This window comes from Planococcus citri, chromosome 4, assembly GCF_950023065.1.
Source record: "Planococcus citri chromosome 4, ihPlaCitr1.1, whole genome shotgun sequence".
NCBI lineage: Eukaryota > Metazoa > Arthropoda > Insecta > Hemiptera > Pseudococcidae > Planococcus > Planococcus citri.
Window position 1 is genome coordinate 62,572,038 of NC_088680.1, and position 19,449 is coordinate 62,591,486.

The window sequence follows — 19,449 nt, forward strand, 5'->3', positions numbered from 1 at the left end:
TGTTCAAATCCGAGTGAAAATAATATACTCGTATTTTTAGAATTTGAATTAAAAATTTTTCTACGACTTGTAAGAAATTGAAAATATTTTTTTTCAACTTTGTAAGCAAACTTTCTGGCAATTTTGTAAATTTCAGAACATAAACTTTCCAATAATTCGATAAAGCTTATGAAAATTTCGAAACATTTAAAAAATCTGAGCAGAAAAAAATAATACAAATTCGACTTATTCCATGAGCAGAAAATGATGTTCTGGGCTCAGTAGAAAATGTCCGTCTAAAAATTATCATAATAGTCTGAAAATTTACTCATAATTGAAGAAAAAATCTGAAAACTGAGTAAAATTCCATTTCGAACGTGAAAATGGTTCTGCAAATTCTTCTTTTGCTATGAATGAGTTTTTCAACATTGATCGCCTGGAAATTTGCTAAGGAATATCTTATAAACTCAAAATTTTCAAATTTTCTGGATAAAAGAATTCTTGTCAAATTGGTATTGAAAAATCAGCCAATAATTTTCCAAAATCGTCAGAAAATTTACCAAGAATTGGGGAGAATGTTTTCAAATTGTCTGAAAATCTATTTTAAAATTTAAAAAATCCTCCACAAATCGTAACTACCTACTTCTTCTTTTTTGCTCATTAAAAAAAAAAAAAAAAAAATGAGGACTGAGGAGCTAAGGTGTTGAATAAAAAACAAGTTTTACTGAAAATTCAGCAGGCATATTTTGAAAATCTATATCTATGAATCAATTCGTTCGCGAATGATTCACAAAAAATTATTCAATTCGTTCGTGAATGATTCGCCAAAAATTGAGCAAATGAATCGATTCGTTCGCGAATGATTCATCAAAAATTGAGCAAATGAATCGATTCGTTTGCAAATGAGTCACTAATACGAATCAATTCGTTCACGAATGATTCATCAAAAATTGAGTGAATAAATCGATTCGTTCGCGAACGAGTCACTTATACGAATCAATTCGTTTGCGAATGATTCACAAAAAATAATTCAATTCGTTTGTGAATGATTCACCAAAAATTGAGCAAATGAATCGATTCATTCGCGAATGAGTCACTAATACGAATCAATTCGTTCGCGAATGATTCATCAAAAATTGAGTAAATAAATCGATTCGTTCGTGAACGAGTCACTTATACGCGAATCGATTCGTTCGCAAACGAGTCACTTATACGAATTGATTCGTTTGCGAACGAGTCACTTATACAAATCGATTGGTTCGCGAACGAGTCACTAATACGAATCAATTCGTTCGCGAATGAGTCACTTATACGAATAAATTAAGTTCGCGAATGATTCACAAAAACTAATTCAATTCGTTCGTGAATGATTCACCAAAAATTGAGCAAATGAATCGATTCGTTCGCGAATGATTCACTTATAAGAATCAATTTGTCCGCGAATGATTCAAAAAAGTTATTCAATTCGTTCATGAATGACTCACCAAAAATTGAGCAAATGAATCGATTCGTTCGCGAACGAGTCACTAATACGAAATACGAATCAATTCGTTCGCGAATGATTCATCAAAAATTGAGTAAATAAATCGATTCGTTCGCGAACGAGTCACTTAAACAAATAAATTTGTTCGCGAATGATTCACAAAAACTAATTCAATTTGTTCGTGAATGATTCACCAAAAATTGAGCAAATGAATCGATTCGTTCGCGAATGATTCACTTATGAGAAACAATTTGTCCGCGAATGATTCAAAAAAATTATTCAATTCGTTCATGAATGACTCACCAAAAATTGAGCAAATGAATCGATTCGTTCGCGAATGATTCATCAAAAATTGAGCGAATGAATCGATTCGTTCGCGAATGAGTCACTAATACGAATCAATTCGTTCGCGAACGAGTCACTTATACGCGAATCGATTCGTTCGCAAACAAGTCACTTATACAAATCGATTCGTTCGCGAACGAGTCACTTATACGAATCGATTCGTTCGTGAATGATTCACCTGAGCAAATGAATCGATTCGTTCGCGAATGATTCACTTATAAGAATCAATTTGTCCGTGAATGATTCAAAAAAATTATTCAATTCGTTCATGAATGATTCACCAAAACTTGAGCAAATGAATCGATTCGTTCGCGAATGATTCACTAATACGAATCAATTCGTTCGTGATTGATTCATCAAAATATCACAAATGAGTAAATAAATCGACTCGTTCGCGAGCGAGTCACTTATACGAATCGATTCGTTCGCGAATGAGTCACAAAAAATAATTCAATTCGTTCGTGAATGATTCGCCAAAAATTGAGCAAATGAATCGATTCGTTCCCGAATGAGTCACTATTAGTAATAGTGACTCATTCGCGAACGAATTGATTCATCAAAAATTGAGTAAATAAATCGATTTATTCGCGAACGAGTCGCTTATATACGAATCGATTCGTTCGCGAACGAGTCACTTATACGAATCAAATCGTTCGCGAATAGTTTAGTAACTAAGTAACTATAGATCAACTCGTTCGTAAATGATTAGATTCAATTCGATTCGATTCTAAACAGATCAATTGCTGTACAAATGTTTCAAAAAAAGTGAATCAATTCGTTCGTAAAAAATTTTTATTTCTAGAAAAGTCGGTCTTCTCACGCTGAATGCGTGAGTGATTTTTTTTCAACTTTAAGCGAATTTTTTGGCAAATTTGAAAATTTCTGAACAAATTTTCCAATAATTCGAAAAGTATTATCAAGATTTCTGAACCATTTCAAAATTCTAAGCAGAAAAAAATTATACAAATTCGACTCCCACGAGCAGAAAAATTGATATTCTGGAATCGATAGAAAATGGACGTCAAAAAATTCTCAGAATCGTCTGAAAATTTACTCAAAATTGAAGAAAAAAATCTGAAAATTGAGTAAACTCCATTTATTTGAACTTTGAACATAAAAATGGTTTTGCAAATTCTTCTAAATTTATACTGTGGAATATTTGCTTTAAATTTTTCAACATTGATCGTCTGAAAATTTACTTAAATAGGTAAGTAATGAAAGGGATATCTTCGAAAAATTACTTAAAATGGCTGAATTAGAGTGTGATGAAGATTCAGAGACAATATGGGAGGATTTTATTAATTTTTTGTCATTTAAGTTAGATTATAATTGGCCCCTAATCGCTCCCATCTGACTTTGGCACTCTATGTTTACCCATTTATTTATTCAGTATCATCATAACGAATAGTCTCAGGGAGAGAGAAAAAAAAATTAAGAATTCTTTCATCGTAGCTGGTCTCATTGAATCTGCCTATACTTCAGGGTACACAAACTGCTTAAAAATGAATACCTTGACAATGGCATTGCATCTCAATAAACCTCTCTCTTCTTTGGCCACCTTCCAGATCGCAGTCCGAACAAAAAATATCTACTATATAGCTTCCCATTTTGAAAACAACAGGTTCTCCATACCTAGCATTCTCTTCGATCCTCTAAAATAGCCAAGATATAACAAAACTTTCTCATCTACACGCCAATAATGAATCATTGATGGACAAGACAGAACACAAGGTGACTTGAAATCGACTTCGGCGTTGTTATTGGTATAAATCAAAGCTTACATTTACACTTACACTTACATTGAGCTGCCTTTTCACCGGTTAGGTTTTTTTTTCTCGATAAATCATGAAACTATTTCATCTCACACAATCAGCTTGAGACCGGAACGCGTGTTACCCTCGTGTTTATTTCACTTATACTATACTATATACAAAGTTAATAGAGAAGAGAGAATGAAAAAAACACGATGAAGAAATATGATTAATGTGCAAGTTTGTATCTGCATATTAAAAAAAATATACGCCAAGGTTATAAACCTAAGACCTCGTGAACTTGCACATACTCGTGGGTTAATTTCGTTAATGGAATATTAGCTTATGTGTGCTTGGTAGGTAGGTATTCTCGGTTAATTTCAATTTAGAAAACTAGTCGCCTTATTAAATGAAAAAATTTCTCATCCTACATGTACCTGGAACTGATGAGACCGAGATCGATGATTCGTTCATCGCTATTGTTTTTAAAACCGAGTCTTCTGCTCGAGTACAATATATAAATTAAACACACGACGTCGACACCTCATATATGATGTGTTTAAACGATTCGCCATCGTAAATAAAAACGATTCCGTTATCGCGATCACGCGCCAAAAACAAATCGCTAAAATGGTGTTCCAGTTCTTCATTAAAATGCATCATCGCCTCACGTCTTAATTATAAATGCTCAACTCATTCGCAATAAACGTACAACCCTAAACGAGTACCAACGTATGGTAAATTTACAGTTTCGTCGACTTAACGCTTATACCATCGTTCAAGTCTCCAATAATACACGCATGCATGCAGTGTAAGGTATTCGAACGTTTTTACGTTACGTTGGCCGATTTTCTTCGCCTTTTTAACGCACGGTAGCGATGCACAATAAGGTCTCTCTCTCCTTTGGTGTGCTGTGTACAATTAAATTCGAACCCAAGTACCGAACCAATTAACGCAATTGTACATATCGTGACTGTCAAAACCCTCATAAGTTGGTATTTAAATTACCTATACGTAGGTAATACTGCTACTGCTACCGATACCGATACTGTGCTCAATTAAAAATCGTATTCGCTTCCATAAATATAACTGTGCATATCGTTTGCGCTAAATATTTCAAAAGCGTTCGATTTATCGATATTATCGACTCGAATTGCCAATCATTACGTATATGATGTATTCGTAGGTACCGTTATCGCGTATCTGGCATTTATGGAGGTGACATTTTTGCAAATTTATACAAAATCAGGATACTTATTCGCGGACTGTGACTGTAGCTTCAATTTTAAGAAGATGGTTTACGTAACTAGTCAAAATTTCAGAATCTCGAGTGCATTTTTTGATTTTTCGTAAATTCGTAAAATCAAATTTGGGCCAAAAATTGAAAAAAAAACAAAATTTTACCAAACACGAATCCGTGGTTAGTTAACCCAAAATGGCCATTTTTTATACTCCAGGTCCCCAAAGGCTCCCAAAGTGATGAATTGGAAACGGATTTTTGGAACCACTGGGTATTATTTTCAATACCATTTTTGCGTAAAATATCTGTTTGAACCCGATAAACGTTATGCGAGGTGATTTTCCAGTTTTCGACCCTCAGAGGAAAAAAATTGGTGGGGGGGGGTCAATTTTGGAAAATTTCGGAATCACCATTTTGAACCTACCCCTTTGAACCCCGTTAAAACGATTTTTACAGTTTAATATCTAGTATCCAAAAGACTTCCATCCTATCAAATTTTGAGCTTAATAACACTTTGCTCTGGTACTCAAAATCCAATTTTTCAATTTTTCGTAATTTATCGATATTTTGGGAACCCCTGGAAAACTAGAAATCTGTGATTTGCGCCAAACGACGTGACGTTTTGAAGTAAATATATTTTCAGTTACGCATCTAGGTGAAAAAATTCAGTGGCGTAGCCAAGGGGAGGGGCGAAGGGGGCCATGCCCCCCCTTGAGAGTGAAAATTTGAAAGAAAACATGCAAAAATGGACGTTTTTTCGTTGTTTGGACCCATTTTTTCCGAAAATTTTCGCTCTCGCTGCGCTCGAGCAGTAATTTTGCCTTCATTTTCGTAAAATCACCACACATTACAATAGATTTCCAGAAAATTACACCTCATTTCGATTTTTCATGCCTAAAAATCTGGTTTTGCCCCCTCCTTGAAAAAATCCTGGCTACGCCACTGAAAAAATTTACTTAAGCTCTCTCTACATTCGTATAATTTTGAACCTTTTTTTCAGAACCTCCCACTTTGGGCACCCCTAAAAAGGGCGTTTATGCATATTATTTTTTTTTTAATAAATTGAATAAATTACTTTTCAAACACTCTGGCAAGTGTTCGATAATTTTTCATTTAATTTTTCCTGTAACTTTCATAATTGAGCTTTTTTGGGTCAAATATCCAAAAAAAAAAAAAAAACTTCCAAAAAGCGTTAAAATCACGTTGTACGATTTCAACGAAGTAAAATCTCAGAATTTGATCCAATTTTAATCATCAGTTTTCTCAAGAATTGGCATATTTACCCCCCTCCCCTCCAAATCTTCCATATTGTCACTGGATCTCCGTCACACTTTAATTCAGCCTTTTAAAATAAGAAGTTTTCCATCGTAATACGAACCCCACCCTCACCTCCCATATTGTCTGTAAATCTCCATCACAGTCTAATACTGACTTTATAAATCAATTTTTCGAAGATATTCCTTTCATATTTGAGCAAATTTTCAGACGATCAAAGTTATTGAAAGCGAATATTTCGTAGTAAAAGAAGAATTTAAAAAACCATTTCCACCTCGTTCGAAATAAAATTGCTTCAGATTTTTCCTTAAATTTTGAGAAAATTTTCAGGCGGATTCCAGAACATTATTTTTCTACTCGTAGGAGTTTTTTTACTCGAATTCGTATCATTTTTTCTGCCAAGTTGCTAATCATTCAATTATGAAAGAAATAGGTACCTAATTATGTACCTATTTCAAAATCAGGTGAAAATTTACTTAGAATTTTTAAAGATCTGTGTGATAAACCTTCTCAAATTATCAGAAAATTCGTTCAGAAATTTTCAAAATCGCCAAAAAATTCAGTGAAAGTTGAAAGAAATTAATTTTTGTGCGATTTAGAATTTTTAGTTTGGGGTTTCTTACCATTTTTTGGAAGGTTTTTCAATTTAAATACGTGTATTATTTTTACTCCGAGTTGAATATTTCTTCAATTTTAAACGAATTTTGAGACAAATTTTTGGAAAATTTTTCTTTAATTTAAGTAAAGTTCTCAACATTTTTGGGGAATTTTCAAAGTTTATAGGTAGGTAAAAATCTGCTCAGAATTTTAAAAAATGTTTCGGAAATTATTTCGATAATCCTCGCTCAAATTATCAGAAAATTCGTTCAGGAATTTTCAAAATCGTCAGAAAATTCACTGAAAGTTGAAAGAAATTACCTAATTTTTTTGTGATATGGAATTTTTGATTTGGAACTTTTATTTTTACGATTTTTTGGAAGGTTTTTCAATTTAAAATTTAAAAAAATACGAGTAAGTACCTAATATTTTTTACTCGGACTTGAAGTACATATTTCTTCAATTTTTCATGAATTTTGAGAAATTATTTTGCAAATTTTCCAATAATTGAAGAAAAATTATTAAAATTTTTGAACGATTTGTAAATTTTGTGCACATTTTTAGTCGATTCCAGAATATTTCTTTCACACTGATGCAAATTTACCGACGATCAATGCTGAAAATTTTTTAATTAGTTTTCTTGTATAACCAAATCAAAAAAAAATCAATTTTCTTTTCTGTTCGTGTGAAATGGATTTTTGGATTTTTTCTTCGATTTTGAATGAATTTTCACACGAATCGTCGATTAATTTCAGAAGACCGTTTTTCAAGTGTTTTGTACTCAAATTTGAGTTATTTCTTTCGATTTTTGGAACGAATTTTCCGAAAATCGATTCAATATGATTTGGACTTTGGAGCTTGTTCTCGAATCGATTTTTTAAAAAACCTACCTATTTCTGTTCAATTTCGAGTACAGCCTACATTTTCACCTGATTTTGGGAAATTAATTATTGATAAATTTTCTACAAACTTGAGCAGAACTTTCAAAATTTCGTGTGGATTTTCCTACGTTAAGTAGATTTTGACTATTTGAACTAATTTCCAGATGACCAATGTTGAAAAACTCGAAGGAAATTTTCCGCAATCAATTTAGAAAGACTTTTTTGCCCAATTTCTCAAATTTTTCTGACAATTTTGAATGAAGTTTCAAACGATTCTGAGAATTATTTGACAGATTTTCGATTAATTTCAACCATTATCTGAAAACTTTATTATTCAGATTTGAGTTTTTTTTTCAAAAATTTGGAGCCAACTTTTAAACGGTAGATTTAGGAAAAATTGAAGCTCATTCTGAAATACATTTTTAAACCGTTTGCCTCCGACTTTTGAGTGAATTTTCTGATGATTTGGAAAAATAATTGTCGAATTTTCTACCTATCTATATAGGTATAAGCAGAGAGGTGTCACACTCCGATTTGAACGGGACCACGATTTTTGGAAAGAGACTAGTCTAAAACCCCCAAAACCAAATTTTCAGCTGCCTAAGCTCATTTTTCGATTTTTGGCGAATTTTTGAAAATTCAAAATTGACATGGTTTTTGGGAATTTATGCTTTTTTAAAGTACGTACTTGATCAGTAAAAATGGTCAAAATAAGTCCCAAAATAATAATAATTACCCAAATCCAAATTTCACCATTTTCAGCCAATTTGGAGCCTCTAGCGTGATTTCCAATTTCTCCAGAATTTTGAATTTGCTCCAGAAGGCGTGAATATGAAGTTGGGCAGTTAAAAATCGAGTTGTGTATTACACTCGACCTGTTTAACGAGTTTATCTACATTTGAGTCGATTTTGAGAGTGACACCTCAAAAGTGGTTTTTTGACCAGCTTTTTTAAAAATTGGAAAATCCAAAAAATCAAAAGTTTCCGTTTATGTGGAAATTTTCGAAATTCACGCGAATCGCTGTATTTTGTCCAAAACTAACCTCCCAAATCCAAATTTCACAATTGCCCGCCATTCTGGAGCCTCCAGCGCAATTTTACAATTTCTCCAGAATTTTGAATTTGCTCCAAAATGCGTGAATATGCAGTTGGGCAGCTAAAAATCGAGTTGCACATTACACTCGACTTGTTTAATGAGTTTATCTACATTTGAGCTATTTTTGAGAGTGACACCTCAAGAGTGGTTTTTTGAGGTGTCACTCTCTCGCTCCAAAACGGCTGGAAATGGTAGAATTTGCCCCCCGGGAGTTAGTTCTTGAAGAAATACAGCGATTCGTACAAATTTCAAAAATTTCCTCACAAACGGTTATCTTTTGATTTTTTGGATTTTTTAATTTTGAAAAAAGCTGGTCAAAAAACCACTCTTGAGGTGTCACTCCCAAAATCGGCTCAAATGTGGATAAACTCGATCGTTAAACAGGTCGAGTGTAATATACAACTCGATTTTTAGCTGCCCAACTTCATATTCACGCCTTCTGGAGCAAATTCAAAATTCTGGAGAAATTGAAAAAATCGCGCTGGAGGCTCCAGAATGGCTGGAAATGGTAAAATTTGGATTTGGGTAATTATTATTAGTTTTGGGACTTATTTAGACCATTTTTACTCATCAAGTACGTACTTTTTTAATAAAAGCATAAATTCCCAAAAACAGTCAATTTTGAATTTTCAAAAATTCCCCGAAAATCGAAAAATGAACTTGGGCAGCTGAAAATTTGGTTTTGGGGGTTTTAGACTATTCTCTTTCCAAAAATCGTGGTCCCGTTCAAATCGGAATGTGACACCTCAAGAGGTTCCCTTGTAAGCCTCCCTCCTCAACAAGAGTTCAAATTTTGAAAAATTTGTTTTGATAAATTAATTTTTAATTTTTTAAAAAGGAATTTGAGTGTTTTAAATTCTAAAGTCATTTTCAACATTTTCTGTAACAATAATGTTTTTTGATTTTGAAAAAAAAAAAGTACTTACTACAATATATCGAATAATCCACAACGAAAGAAGATCCCTAATGCAGATCTTAACATTCATTCTCACATTTATTCACATTCAGACTGTACGAGTACAGTATATTTTACGTGATTTTACCGCAAAACACGAAGATAATAGATATTCGATCTTTTATGACGTAATGACTCTTGGTATTATATATGCCTACGAGTACCTGTAAAATTACGAAATTACCAACATAGGTACCAGCAAAGTTACCTTTCGGGCAAATTACACGTTCCGACCACCGAGTAATTTCAACATTTTAACTTTATACTTATTTTATTCCTTCCGAAAGTGCAATTACCCGCAACAATAGATCAGTGTACCTATATACTAAGTAAATTAAGCATATCTATGCGCACGCATCACGATGCTGCACATTTTCTTAATAAAACTTTGATTGCATTACCTACTCACTCATCGAAGATGAGACGATGATGAAAACGATGCTTTAAAAAAAAAAACCACACGAACGTATAAAAATTAATAAAAATAAAAAATTTCACGAGTCAGTTTCTTGTATTCGGTCAGATCAAAACGATCGAGCCAGCTGAGTAGGTAAATCAAGTTTCTGGAGGAAAATTTCGATAAATCGAGCTTTATGAGACTGCTTGACGCGTGACACGTTTGAATCGCGTATGATGAAAGTTTCATTTCTTAGCCTGGAAAGCGGTTAAATATTGAGAATTGTTTTTTAACCGGTTCTAGCCCGGAAGGCTTTTTTTATATGTATCTAATATGTGTACACATATTTTTAAAAAAAAGAAAAAAAAACTGCACACAACTCGTATATTATGCTATAGGTGGATACTCGTATTATATAGAAACCACCGTTATAGCTTTCCTAATATGTAATTATAGGTTAAATTAATTCCAGCCATAGCGACGCAATACTTGTATAAATTTTTCGTTAAGAATTATTATAAGAGACCTAGGATAGGTGTAGCTGGACCTGCAGTAGATATACTGTGCAGTTTGAAAGTTCAAACGGTTCAATCGGCGGATTGTCAATGGCCAATCCGATGGCCGCCGGATATAAATCAATTTACATTCCCGATCCAGCATAATACGTCATAGTGTAACGGGTTCGGTTCTCGGTTCGATTCGGGGGGACTTATCGTAAGAAATCTATATCCTTGGGCAAATTTCAAGGTCACTGACGGTTATCATCTTCATATACGAGTACTGGTGCTGGACTGCTGGTGGATACCACTTTCATTACGCTTTAGTAATTTCACTCTATGGCGAATGTTGTTTGAAACTGAGAACTGTATTCCCCATCTTGTTGGCCGGCTTAGACGGTGAGACGTGCTTTGTCTAAGTAATTAAATCGTTTTATATCGCGAGAATATTTCCCTCGGATATCGATGTTGACTGAAAAGAAAAAGATAGAGAGAGAGAAAACCCACCTTATACCCCATATCTCTCTCTACCATCTATAAGTACCTAGGTATATAGAGATGAGATGGAGGTACCTCTCCAGGTCTTAAATATTGCGTCGTCGACTGTGAGCCTGTTATGTATAAAATGTTGTTCATTGTAATTTTCATGTGAATTGGTCTGCGTGTGGTCAATGGTCATACTACTACGATCATCCTCATCGTGTTAGAGTGTAAGAAAGAAGAAACATGCGATAGGAAGTGCAATTGTAATACCGTAAGAATTATTTTTTTTGTGGATGGATAGATGTTAGCTAGTAGATGATGCTGGATTGTCTCGAATCTTACTCGGATATATATTTTTTTGATGGTCGTCGTGTAATTTTTTGATCGCGTATAGAAATCGTCGTTTATGTTAGCTCTTAGCTCCATTAAACCAATGAACAAGACCACCCGGTCGTGTCTTTGATCTAACATCACTGTGTCGATCTCGATGTCGGTTTCTTTTTTGATCGTGTTGTACATATTTTGCGATTGAAGTTTATTTTGACCCCCCCCCCCCGCCTCCGCCCCATTATTCAGCATTCTTATTGGTTTTAATGCCAATCTTATTTGAACTTCAAGTACCTGGTTCGAAAAAAAAAAATTTGCTATACTGGCACTTTTGAAACCGCTGCAGAAGAAGTAAAAAATTCTTTTAAAATTTTGTGTGGAAAATTTGTTCTTTTTTTTTATCTTCCAAGTCGATTGATATTTTTGGACTGGCCAGTTAAAGAAGAATTACCACAAAAGGGGTCAAAATGAAACTCAATCCCCATGAACTCAGATTCATCTCTCTTGTGATATTTTCGATCCAATTTTTCTCAAAACTTCACTGGGAGTTCCAGGATGATTAGAAAAACTCCCGAAGAGCCATCTTAATCACTTTTTTAGAATGATTGGAAATTTTCGAAAAATATTGAAAACTTGCTAAAGGCTTCAAAATGGATCAATAATGTTTTTTTTTTTTTGTTTTTTAAAGAGGGGGCATAAGCTTATAATATTTTGTGGAAACATATTGAACGTTTGCCAATTTGGATGATAATCTTATGCAGCCAAACATAAAATAAGGGCCAATTGACCTCAACAAGTAGTCTGTCAAAAGAATTATAATTTTCAGGTCAGGTCAGTGCTTAATCTCTTTGGCAAAAGCTTATTTAAAACTTTGAAACTTGAAAAATATTCTAATTTGAGATCCGGAATCCTGTCAAAAGCTCAAAGTTAATTTTTTTCCAATTCAAGAGTTCTCAAAATGATGGTTCTCTCCTTAAAAACATGATAAATTAGTGGTCATCTCTTTAAGAAGAGGTGTAATTAGAATCGCAGGACTAAGGGTATTCCCGGATAAGATAGGTGAAATGCCCCTGTCCATGGATTTTTGAAATTTTGATGAAACATTGTTGGGTGCCTATAAAAACAATGTTGGAGCCAAAAAAAATTCCTCCACCCCACCCCCTTGCCCCCCTAGGGCCAAAAAACGCGTTTTTCGGGAAAAAAAATCATGCTTCAACGAGTTTTGAATAAAAATTTTTGAATTCACCCAAAATGTGTACAGGAAACATGGGCCTATCCACATGAATTTTTTCGAAATTTTTCGGCCCCCCGGGGGGGGAGTTATTGACAAAAGAAAATTTGAAATCGCCGTATCTCCGAACCTAATTCTTGCACACAAAATTTTTTTTCTTTCAAAAATATGTCTGCATGAGTACTATAATTGGTATTTTTTTCAAATTTTTTCTCCAGGTGGGTCATCTTCAAAAATTCAAAAAACACTCAAAAATGCATTTTTTGTGTCACGGAACCACCAAAAAAAGCGATATTGCCAGTGATATAATTCTGAAATTTTGCATGCGGACCTCCAAAAACAATATAAAACCAACCAACTTTTTGAAAACTTGATTTTGGGGCCATAGGCACCCCCTCCCCCAATTTTGGGGCGAAAGAAGATCGACAATATGGGTATCGTTTTCATATGAATCGAACTCGCTGAACACGAATATGAAGTTAGATTTGCAGTTGGACCCTCCTAAAGGTCACATTGGGGAGGGCGTTGCCCAAAAATTGGACATTTCGTGAAAACGTGTTTCAAAAAAAAGGTGGATTTTTACCAAATTTAGCAGAAATTGTCATTTTGAGTTGAAAGGTATCCTAAAAAGAAGATATGGGCCCTCAAAGATGGGGCATTTTCGAAAAAATCGTGTTTTTTTGCTGCAGCCCCTAGGTACTCAATTTGATTTCAAAAAAATAGCCCAGTCCCAAATGAAAGCATTTGAGATTCTGCGTTGATCTATGGTATTGCCGTCAAAATGCAAGACCTTTTTTAACGTTCTTTTGAGCGATTGAAAAATTTCAAATCGTTTATTTTTGGGGTCAGTTGATCTTTTGCAAATTTTTTATTAGATAGCAAATGTTTCGCGTTAATGACGACGAAATATTGAAAGACATCATTCCTGAAACTGAGGAAATACTTTGGAACGCAGTGATGCCAATATTAAATTTAGGAAATTTGTAGCAATATAAAATCAACACCACGTGCGTTCCAAAATATTTCTTCAGTTTTGGGAATGATATTTTTCAATATAGGTATATTTCTTACAATTGAACCCGTTGAAAGGCCACATTCGAGACGTTGGTTTCCTTAAAAATTTAATTATTTGTGACACATGCTTCATCATACCACTTTATGCCATGCAACTGATCATGGCGTAAATACGAGTAGCGCTATACTGAAGCATATTTCACAAAATGTCTAATTTTTGGGCAACCCCCTCCCCAATGTGACCTTTAGGAGGGTCCAACTGCAAATCTAACTTCATATTCGTGTTCAGCGAGTTCGATTCATATGAAAACGATACCCATATTGTCGATCTTCTTTCGCCCCAAAATTGGGGGAGGGGGTGCCTATGGCCCCAAAATCAAGTTTTCAAAAAGTTGGTTGGTTTTATATTGTTTTTGGAGGTCCGCATGCAAAATTTCAGAATTATATCACTGGCAATATCGCTTTTTTTGGTGGTTCCGTGACACAAAAAATGCATTTTTGAGTGTTTTTTGAATTTTTGAAGATGACCCACCTGGAGAAAAAATTTGAAAAAAATACCAATTATAGTACTCATGCAGACATATTTTTGAAAGAAAAAAAATTTTGTGTGCAAGAATTAGGTTCGGAGATACGGCGATTTCAAATTTTCTTTTGTCAATAACTCCCCCCCCGGGGGGCCGAAAAATTTCGAAAAAATTCATGTGGATAGGCCCATGTTTCCTGTACACATTTTGGGTGAATTCAAAAATTTTTATTCAAAACTCGTTGAAGCATGATTTTTTTTCCCGAAAAACGCGTTTTTTGGCCCTAGGGGGGCAAGGGGGTGGGGTGGAGGAATTTTTTTTGGCTCCAACATTGTTTTTATAGGCACCCAACAATGTTTCATCAAAATTTCAAAAATCCATGGACAGGGGCATTTCACCTATCTTATCCGGGAATACCCTTTACAACAAATTGAACCGTTTTTTTAATTTTTTGATTATTTGAAAAATTCTCCAATTTTGAACTCACGCCAAAGAGATTAAAAATTGACTCAAAAATTCAAAAGCTATTTGGACTCTTGTCCAGGAATTTTATTTTCCATAATATTTATAGCAGCTTTTCTGGTGAATTGTGGTAGTGACTCACCAGAAGTCACCAGGATTCACCAGAACATAGAAAAATCTTCTTTCATCCACTGTGACATTTTGGTGACAGATTCACCGAGCAGTGACCACGCTTTAGCTATTTTTTTATTCCTGGTGAGTTCTGGTGAATCTTGGTGACTAATTCACCAGATGTCACCAAGATCACCAGAAGATATAAAAGTCATTTTTTATCTCCTGCTGACTTTTGGGTGACAGATTCACCTAGCAGTGACCACATTTTAGCGGTTTTGCACCACTGGTGCCTTCTGGTGAATCTTGGAGACTGATTCAGCAGGAGTCACCCGGATTCACCTGAACACAGAAAAGTCATTTTTTATCCCCTGGTGACTTTTGGGTGTCAAATTCACCATGAAGTGACCATATTTGAGCAATTTTGTATACCTGGTGACTTCTGGTGAATCTTGGTGTGATTCACCAGAAGACACCAGGATTCACCAGAATATAGAAAAGTCTTTTTTCATCCCCTAGTGATTTTTTGGTGACAGATTGGACAAGCAGTGGCCATATTCAAGCGATTATGCACCACTGGTGCCTTCTGGTGAATCTTGCAGACTGATTCAGCAGGAGTCACCCGGATTCACCAGGACACAGAAAAGTTAATTTTTATCACCCAGTGTATTTTGGGTGTCAGATTCACCAAGAAGTGGCCCTGTTTGAGCAATTTTGTATGCCTGGTGACTTCTGGTGAATATTGGTGTGATTCATAGGAAGACACCAAGATTCACCAGAATATAGGAAAGTCTTTTTTCATCCCCTAGTGATTTTTTGGTGACAGATTGGACAAGCAGTGGCCATATTCAAGCGATTTTGCACCACTGGTGCCTTTTGGTGAATCATGGAGACTGATTAACCAGAAGTCACCAGAATTTACCAGAATATAGAAAAGTCCTTTTCTATCCCCTGGTTACTTTTGGGTGACAGATTGGCCAAGCTGTGGCCATATTCAAGCAATTTTTCACCACGGGTGACTTTTGGAGAATCTTGGTGACTGATTCACCAGAAGTTACCCAGATTCACCAGAACACAGAAAAGTTCGTTTTTATCCCCCGGTGTATTTTGGGTGTCAGATTCACCAAGAAAAGGCCCTGTTTGAGCAATTTTGTATGCCTGGTGACTTATGGTGAATATTGGTGTGATTCACAGGAAGACACCAGGATTCAACAGAATATAGAAAAGTCTTTTTTCATCCCTTAGTGATTTTTTGGTGACAGATTGGACAAGCAGTGGCCATATTCAAGCGATTTTGCACCACTGGTGCCTTCTGGTGAATCTTGGAGACTGATTCACCAGAAGTCACCAGGATTCACCAGGACACAGAAAAGTCATTTTTTATCCTCTGGAGACTTTTGGGTAACTGATTCACCTAGCAGTGACTGTATTTGAGCGATTTTATACACCTGGTGACTTCGGGTGAATCTTGATGACTAATTCACCAGATGTCACCAGGATCATCAGAACATAGAAAAGTCATTTTTTATCCCATGGTGACTTCTGGGTTACTGATTGACCAAGCAGCGACCATATTTGAACGATTTTATACACCTGACGACTTCTGGTGAATCTTAGTGACTGATTCACCAGAAGTCACCATGATCCACCTGGACACAGGAAAGTCATTTTTTATCCCCCAACTGATTCACCTAGCATTGACCATATTTGAGCGATCTTATACACCTGGTGACTTCTGGTGAATCTTGGTGACCACCAGGATCACCAGAATATAGAAAAGTCGCTTTTTATCTCCTGCTGACTTTTGGGTGACAGATTCACCAAGCAGTAACCACATTTGAGCGATTTTGTACACCTGGTGACTTCTGGTGAATCTTGGTGACTAATTCACCAAATGTCACCAGGATCATCAGAATGTAGAAAAGTCATTTTTAGCTCCTGGTGACTTTCAGGTGACTGATTTACCAAGCAGCGGCCATATTTGAACGATTTTATCTGATGACTTCTGGTGAATCTTGGTGACTAATTCCCCAGAAGTCACCAGCATTCACCAGAACATAGAGAAGTCTTCTTTCATCCCCCAGTGACTTTTGGGTGATAGATTCACCAAGAAGTGACCTCATTTGAGCAATTTTATATACCTTGTGACTTCTGGCAAATCTTGGTGACTGATTCACCAGATGTCACCAGGATCACCAGAATATAGAAAAGTCATTTTTTATCCCCTGCTGACTTTTGGGTGACAGATTCACCTAGCACTAGCAGTGACCACATTTGAGCGATTTTTCACCACTGGTGATTTCTGGTGAATCTTGGTGATTGATTCGCCAGATGTCACCCAGATTCACCAGAACATAGAAAAACTATATTTCATATCCAGGTGACTTTTTGGTGACAGATACACCGAACAGTGTCTACATTTGAGCGATTTGTACACCTGGTGACTTCTGGTGAATCTTAGTGACTGATTCACCAGAAGTCACCAGGATTCAACAGGACACAGGAGAGTCATTTTTTATCGCCTGGGGACTTTTGTGTAACTGATTCACCAAGAGGTGGCCATATTTGAGTGATTTTGTTCACCTGGTGACTTCTGGTGAATCTTGGTGACTAATTCACCAGATGTCACCAGGATCACCAGGATATAGAAAAGTCATTTTTTATCCCCTGTTGACTTTTGGGTAACTGTTTCACCAAGAGGTGGCCATCTTTGAGCAATTTTGTACACCTGGTGACTTCTGCTGAATATTGGTGACAGATTCACGAAGCAGATGCTACATTTGAGCGATTTTTCACACCTGGTGACTTCTGGTGAATCTTGGTGACTGATTCACCAGAAGTCACCAGGATTCACCAGAACATAGAAAAATTATATTTCATATCCAGGTGACTTTTTGGGTGACTGATTCACCAAGCATTTCCCATATTTGAGCGATTTTATTTTGTACACCTGGTGACTTCTGGTGAATATTAGTGACTTTTTTAGAAATTGAAAAGTGAAATTAAGCCCTTGAAATTTGATCTTATTTTCTTTCAATTTTATTCATAGCCACGAGTACCTATTCTGTTCAGTTCAAAAACGTTTCTACTCACTGTGATACCGATCTAATTTACCTCTCTTCTCTTCAGGCATGAACATTGAACACTATTTAAAAAATCATTTTATCATCACCCAAGTTTCTATTCATCAATAGTCGATAAAATAATATAATTACCGACCACGATCTTAAACATTCAATCACTCGTCTCGAATCGATGATAATAATAATAAACTGTGTTATAAACTATAACTACGCGACTACGAGTCCACTCGGTTTCATCCATCGTATCACAGGCCAGGTACTATACACCTGCGAAAACAATTCATTTGGAAAACCATAACGTTCGACGATGAGCGTCCTTGCCTCGAACATTGTGATGTTGAATGGAGCAGATCAGAATAGAAGAGTCTTGTGGCTAGTGGCTAGTGGGCAACGTGCTAAAGACGATTTTCGCGCATCAGTTATTACCATCATCGTATCACCTGTGTACCCTACCTTACCTCACCTTACCTAACCTACCTGTACACCTTCTTATACACAATAGTATAGTACTATCGATGCCCAGTGCCCATCCACAGCCCATAGCCCAGTCTAGAAGATAGTACAAGTTATACCTGCACAAGAATACTCTTATAAGACGTTGAAAAACACGCATATCGAATCGAGTAAGGTACCCAGACCCACTCTCGATATCGTAGGACCCATGAAATATATAGGTACTTATGGAAGTTGCAAAATGATGATGATGATGATGATGATGTGAGATGAATGGAGCACGGTGAAATTGAAATTCCATCGGCGATTATTGGACTGTGATGTGATCGCCTTACATAGTATTTTTTCTACTATTTTTATATTTATTTACTCGTATTTTTTTTCGTTTTTGTTATTTTTTGCTAGAATGTGTAAAATCCAGCGTATCGTTTCGAACAATACCTGCCTGTGTGAGAGGTATTGAAAATGTGCTCATCGATTATGCTTTCGGGCGGCGATATCGACTAACTAAGCTATTGGCATAAGTGTAAAATGGTCGCTTTTGCGCTTTCCACTCGACTTGTCTACTCATAGGTACATATAATTTGTCCGTAGGACATCCTCATCGAAAGAGAAATCTATTGTTTGCCCTTTTACGCACCTTGCTTATTAGTATTAACGTTATCTCCGGCGGCTGCTCTTCTATATAGTCATTATCAATTATACATATATGCATCGCCTATGGTCTATGGTATGCCATCGAATGCCTCTAGAGATACCTCATCACTATACCTACGAATAGTCTTATAGCTAAGACATAGAAGAGAAAGCACGCGAACGAGCCGGGCGCGTTCTTCGGTAGCGAGCGAACCTTGGTTTCTATGTACACATCCATACCTATACCATAATCACCGGCCATAGACTTTGATTCATTGATGAGTGATAACCGGTCATCGTTTTTCAAATCCACCATCCTCCTCCTCCTATGGTCGTCATCGACGTGCAGTTGAACTTTCTTCACGTGATCGTGACAATTGCCGAGTGACTCAGTTATGAAAGTGTTCGCGATGTGGTAATGTGCGATCGACTGACGTCTTCGGGAGTCCTTTTTTTTTGAAATTGGTGTTGGTTCTAGTGCGATGATGATGATGATGGTGTTGTGATCGTGATCGATGACGATGGTGCATAGTGTTGTGATTATTTCCACTGATCTGCTCTATTAATTTGGGATTTTTTTTGGAATTGAAATCGATCAGGTATGTAGGTATTTTAATTCGGCGACCTTG

General features: G+C 35.8%; 1 protein-coding gene across 3 annotated transcripts in view; it reads left to right on the forward strand.

Annotated features, from left to right (window-relative positions):
* The window catches only part of LOC135845371 (uncharacterized), a 160,438-nt gene that overhangs the window by 106,161 nt on the left and 34,828 nt on the right, over window positions 1-19,449 (forward strand). Inside the window, exon 1 of one of the 3 annotated variants that reach the window (XM_065363874.1) lies at window positions 19,217-19,419. The exons of the other annotated variants lie outside the window; for them this stretch is intronic. The gene's annotated coding sequence lies outside the window, so the exon portion shown is untranslated. Of the gene's footprint in view, window positions 1-19,216; window positions 19,420-19,449 lie in introns of those variants that run through there. 3 annotated transcript variants of the gene reach the window in all.